This window comes from Microcaecilia unicolor, chromosome 6 (genome assembly GCF_901765095.1).
Source record: "Microcaecilia unicolor chromosome 6, aMicUni1.1, whole genome shotgun sequence".
NCBI lineage: Eukaryota > Metazoa > Chordata > Amphibia > Gymnophiona > Siphonopidae > Microcaecilia > Microcaecilia unicolor.
The window spans coordinates 276136957-276143026 of record NC_044036.1 but is presented as its reverse complement, the minus strand read 5'-3'; the positions used below and the strand labels follow the sequence as shown (position 1 = coordinate 276143026).

Here is a 6070-nt window from a genome sequence, read left to right as displayed (position 1 = left end):
TCAAAGAGCCATCGGCATTACAGGGTGTCAGGAGGAAGAGTTTTTGGTTAATTCTAGTCCCGTGATGTATCAGAATGAGGTTGTCAGAAATGTAGGACTGGCTTGAAGTTTTCGCCCTGGAGCTGGATAACTTGGCAGCTCTGCAGTCGATCACCTAGTGGGCGCCTTCCTGTACTATCCCCATTCCAAAGGGATTAGATGTGACAGCTTTCAGTTTCTGCAGAAAATGTAAGCGATTGGAGCCGAATTATTAAAAACACACACATGCACGTAGACGTCACGTATCAGGAGTGGCAGGCTCCCAGTGCTAGTTCAACCACCGGGGGGCAGAGCCCACCGCAGCTCTAGAAAGGGGGTGATCGGAGAATCGCAGGGCAGAAAATACGTAGGAAGGGTCTGGGGAGAGAAGAAAAATGCAGTGGAGAGAAAGACAGACATAGCAAATGATTGAATTTCTGTGGACAGGTGAGTCAATCGAAGCATCTCAGAGGGTCTATATAAAAACATTCCTGAACCCCCTCCCCCCCCGCGCGCTGTCAGAGCCTGGCTCGCGTGTGGATTGCTTCAGATTCCGCAACACTAGCATTTGTGCGTGTTACTGTTGTGCCTTTATTTCACGATTGTTTTTGCTTTAATATGTTTGACGCCTTTCTCCGTTTAACAGGTTGTACTGTTTCTTCGTTTGAAGGATCCCCAGCCGTTGGTCTCTTCTTATTGCAAGTTTAGACCCCGCTTCGCTTTTTTAGCAGTCTGGGCTTTTTTTTTTTTTTTTTTTTAAATCCTCAAACTAACGCTTCTCCTGGGCGTTGTTGCAGTACGTCTGAGATTACAAGTCCGTACGAAGGAAACTCATGAGCCTCGCACCCCACCCCACCCTGTTTCAGTTCACCTTCTTTGAATCTAGCCCTCTATCTGTTCCGAAAGAGCCTTCCGGTTTGGTTTTTGGGAAGGGCTGGACCAGATCTTTTCAGCCCTCTGCACCCACCACCCTTTTGGGGGGGAGGGGGACGATTTAGGACAAGGTAGGCGAGCGTGGGGAGACTTTGGTCACCCTAATTGTATACTGGAATGCGAGAGAAAGCTATGTGTTTAAAAAATTATTATTAATAATATATATAGTTAAAAAAATATTCGTTTGTTTACTTGCTATACGGTCTTCGTGGTGTGGGTCTCAATCTTTTGTATGTGTGAAGGCACTTGTCAATATATTTCACCACCAGACGATATTCAAATAGTGACAGATATGCCTATTTTGTTTTTATTTTTATGATTCTGTTTTGTATGCTAAACTACGTTTGTGAGTAAAAACTTGGCCAGACAAATAGTTTTTGCCTAACATTGTTTTGTCTGAGCATGCAAAGTGTGGCTCTGAGAAGGGATATGAGTATTGTGAATCTCTTTGTAAAGCTGGTTAATAAATCCCAATAAATAAAACATTGTGGCAGGGCTGGCTTTTCAGTTCAGCAGATTAAAGTGGACTTGCCTTTCGGTTATTCAACTAGTCCTGTCACTCGGTGGGGGTGGGGGGATAATGATGAGCAGGATGGGGTTCTGTGCTTTCAAATTTTACTAATCACATTTTTAGTACCATAAGAATTGTTATACTGTTAATTATAATTAGTTCCTTTGTTACCCCCTGTGAACTTTTTTTGAAAGGAATTAAGTGGGCTACAAACATTCAACATATCCACTGAAGAGGATGTAGCAATTATGGGTTTTCACACAGAGTATATTTCTAAGGGTGTCACATGGCACCAGTGTTAAGGATTACCGGTAATATTCCATCTCTTAAGCTTGTAGCTTTCCATGGCAGCAAAAGGGTGGAAGGTATCATCTGTAGATGCCCTCCCTTTGCTCCGGCATCTTGCCACTCTGCCCTCTGGTCAGCACACTGGTGCTGCAGAAAAACTGGTTCCGATTGGTGCTGCCTTCATAGTACGGAGCCAGTAATTCTGTTCAGGGTGCTTCTGCTGGTGCTAGGTCTCTGTCCTGGGAGCGAAGGCCTTCTTTAAAAGGATCCAGTACAAGAGATCCCAGTAGAATTCCTTTCCTAAGGTTATTGAATCACTAGTACTTTTTATCATTGCTACAGTACTACTACTCAGTACTGTATACATACACATAACAGATGAACTCTTTTCGTAGAGCTTAGTTTGTTCAAGAGAGGCTCACATACTTTTATTTCTCACTACTGGTGCTTAGGGGCTTGCACAGGCTTCCTTCTGTGTTCAAATTGTATCAAAACCGGCAGATTTAAAAGAAGGAATCATTTCTCTCTTCAAACACCCTAAGGCCTGCTCCGAGTTGGCGCTATTTTTTTCAGCGGTGAAGCGGGTTTGTTTTGTGCACTGTTCTCTGAGCATTGGGAGGGAATAGGACGTGAGCTCATTAACATGCATTTGACTACATTAGCATGCTATTTGCACTAATCTCTGGCTTTCTGTCTCGCGTGCTAGAGCATCTGAAAATTCTGCGCTCATTAATGCGGGCGCTAGTTCAGCGCCAGGGGCAGACTGAGGGTGGTCTGGGCCCCCCACCTGGCTGCTGCACAACAACCCCCTGCCACCCATGCTGCTGCAGCCAATGTCCCCACTGGTCCTACCTGAGGGGTCTAGTGGTCTTTGCGGGGGGGGGGGAGGGGCATGTTCTTTCCTGCCCACTGCGCTGCCGCTATTCCCCCACCTGCTGGTGCCACCATGTTTTCAAAATGGCAGCCGAGACTTCAAGCGGTAGTCTCGTGGGTCTTGACAGTCTTGCGAGACTTCCGCAGGGAGTCTTGACCACCATTTTTAAAATATGGTGATGCTGGGCTGGGAGGAATAGCGGCAGCCCAGCGGGCTGGGCAGGAAAGAACATGTTCTCACCCCCCCCCCCCCCCTGCAGAGGCCACTAGATCACCAAGCGGCACGCCGGGCATCTGGGCAGAGCCTCTGGGCCCTCGGGTACTGCCCAGTTGCCCAAATGGTCAGTCCGCTCCTGTTCAGCACTAATGGCCTCTAGCACCTGCATTTGCTTCTGAGCATCAGGACCCAAGTGCTTTGTCCACCCAACCACAAAAGAGAAATTTGTCTTGAAACACGTCTTCAATTGCAAAACTGTAGGAGAAGTGTATGCTGCTGTGTGCCCATCTACGTGGGAAAAACCAAAAGGTTTAATATGAGGATCATGGAGCATAAGTAAATGACACCAGCTGCACATATTATAGCAGGACATGTTTACCCACTCCTACCTTAGCCAAGATAATGTTCAAGCACCTTTCTGACCTCATTTGCAACTCTCTTTAACTAGTCCCTTAATTGCCTTGAGTGAATTCCTTCAAAAAGGCAGTAAACAAATCCTAATAAATAAATAAATAAATAAATAAATAAATAAATACAAGTGCCATCAAGAGACAAGTTAAAGACAAGCCATTAGTGGGCTGCTCTCTCCAAACTGGATATTACTTTGAGGATTTAAAATTCTGTGTACTGGCAGTCCCAAGGAAATCATGGAGAGGTGGAGATCTGGCAACACTTCTACATATTTAGGTTTAAGTCCTTGACCCCTGGAGGTATTAATGTAGATTGATTTATCAGATTTCCTTTAAATTTGTGTGTATTTATTTATTTATCCATTACATTTTACTGGAGCCATCCATCTGGTTATGCTATTATAGTTTTAATGGTGTTCCCATTTTTATACTTTGATAATAGTTACGTTTGAGTTTGGTATGCCCTTTTTATTTATGTTTAACATCACATTTGAATTTACATAGAGGTGGAATTTTACTTCATATCTTACATTTTAATGTGCTCCACTCATTTTACTCCTTTTCTAATATGCATTTATGCTTTCTGAAGTGATTTATGTGTGTTTTAGAGGTTTCCCTGCCTCTATCAGCTCTCCCTCGTCTTAGAACGTTTGATGACATCAGTGGAACGCAAGATGTTTTGAGTTGTTTTAGTGGGTTTCTCATGAGTGAAGTATGTAAAAATGTGATTTTTGTTAAATGTGATTTTGCTCAGTACGTGAAGCTCTTTTAATCCTGACCATCGATTTGAACTAGGTAGCATGGAATGTTGCTACTATTTGGGTTTTTACCAGCTATTTGTGACCTGGATTAGCCACTGTTGGAAGCAGGATACTGGGCTAGATGGACCATTGATCTGATCCTGTTATGCCTATTCTTATGGTCTGTTCTTATATTTGTTTTGCATTTTTGAGCCAATACAAGTAGTTTTATATCTTAACATATGGTTTTTAGTAGTAGCACAGTGCCAGAATGCCTTTGTAATGAGGATAGTCTGCCCCTTGAAATATATTGAGCTTTATTTAAGATTTTATTCTTGTTTTTAATGTTATTACCCATTGACCTTTAGCTTTAACCTTTGTGACTACTGGAATGAAAGTGCAGATTCCAGGGCTGCCGAGAGCCTGGGCTAGGCCCGGGACAAGGCCGCCCCACCTTCGAAAGCGCAGCAACAAGCAGCGGCAGACCACTCCTTCCTTCCGTGTCCCGCCCTCACGGAAGTTACGTCAGGCAAGGGCGGGACACGGAAGGAAGAGTGGTCTGCCGCTGCACTTTTGAAGGTGAGGCGCTTAAGTTCAATGCCAGGGAGCGACAGAGGGTGGGCCAGACTGTGGCGGCGGTGCTGAGCCCCCCCCCCCCACCCCCCGCGGAGGCCTGGGCCCGGCGAATTTTATCCCCCCTGTCCCTCCCTCTCTGCGGCCCTGGCAGATTCACCATGTTCACGTGTTAGTGCTGAAGAAAGAGCTGGTAGGTTTCCCCCCTTTTGTACTGGTTCATGAAGAACTTCAGTAAAAGCACAGTAGGGTCTACGCGCGTGCAGCATACAACAAAATGACACCCCCCCCCCCCGTGGTAATTTCAGATTTGGCGTGCATGCCTACCACCGGGACAAATTATTTCTTTGTTTCCAGCATTAATCGGCAGTTGGCGCATGCTAACCAGTCACCGCACATGTCGCGCTTGAGCCCTTAGCGCTAGATCAGTAGGTGGCGTTAAGGGCTCAGGCTATAAATAGACATGCGCTGATTTCAGTTTTACTGCAGGCCCTTTTCCTGGCCCATTGAAAAAAAGCCCTTTTTCCCAGACGCAGTAAAAACTGGCCCGGTGCGTGCCAAAAACACATACCCACACTACCATAGGCCACTTTTTGCCATGGTGAAAGGACCCCTCTGTTTGGCTTGTGCATGGCATATGAATGGCTTATGGTCTCATTTACTAAATTGCGCTAGTGATTCCCAGCATGGCAAATGCACCGCAGCCCATTTATTTTGAATGGGCTGCGTTGCATTTGCCATGTGGTAATTGCTAGTGTGGTTTAGTAAAAGAGACCCTTAATGCCTTATTCATTACTTTTCAGCTTTGGACTGACTAGGTGACACCCTTAAAAAACACCTCGGCCATGTTGGTCCTTCATTTCACCTCTTGCCATGGTTGTCTTATATGTAAGTTTTATTTCTTATGATTTTAATTTTGTATTTATACATTTTTGAGTTTGGTTCTTAATATGTTTTTTGATTGTTTTTAATGCTTTTTCATAATCTTAAAATAGGCACATTTCATGTATTTGCTATGCTGGTGCTGCTACTGTCTGTGTCAGTAAAATTATAAGAAAATAATCCAAATAACATTTTACTGCTGTTTTTTGGTGACATATCTTTTTATCAGTCCATTTTCTGTTGCTGCTGTGTTCTGGATATTGTAGATTGTCTGCCTTGCAGTTTCTTGGGGCCTTGTGGCAAGACCAGTCCAGGAAGTGAAAGTACCAGAACGGAATTGCTGTTTGTGCTACATGTCAGGGACAGGTTGCTGGTGCTAGAAAGAGTTCAGATGAGTTCTGGCCCTTGGACAGGCACCCTCTTCTACTGCCTTTATTTTGGAAGGACCTCTTCTGCCTCCCCTTATCCCCAAAAGGCTGTAAAGACCAGAAGGGCTCTGAGGACAAGATACATGCAAATGTGAGTGCTAAAATAGTCATATAGAAAACGTTTGGGAAGCAGTGGCCTGATCCGATATCAAGTGAATAATCAAACTGTATGGTCAAACCCACCAGACAAAGTAAAT

General features: G+C 44.6%; 1 protein-coding gene across 3 annotated transcripts in view; it reads left to right on the top strand.

Moving 5' to 3' along the window:
- Window positions 1-346: 346 nt before the first annotated feature.
- The window catches only part of LOC115472971, a 140984-nt gene continuing 135260 nt past the window's right edge, over window positions 347-6070 (top strand). For 2 of the 3 annotated variants that reach the window (XM_030207530.1, XM_030207527.1), the window contains exon 1: window positions 347-465. The gene's annotated coding sequence lies outside the window, so the exon portion shown is untranslated. Of the gene's footprint in view, window positions 466-5832; window positions 5965-6070 lie in introns of those variants that run through there. The other variant, XM_030207528.1, reaches the window with a different exon arrangement.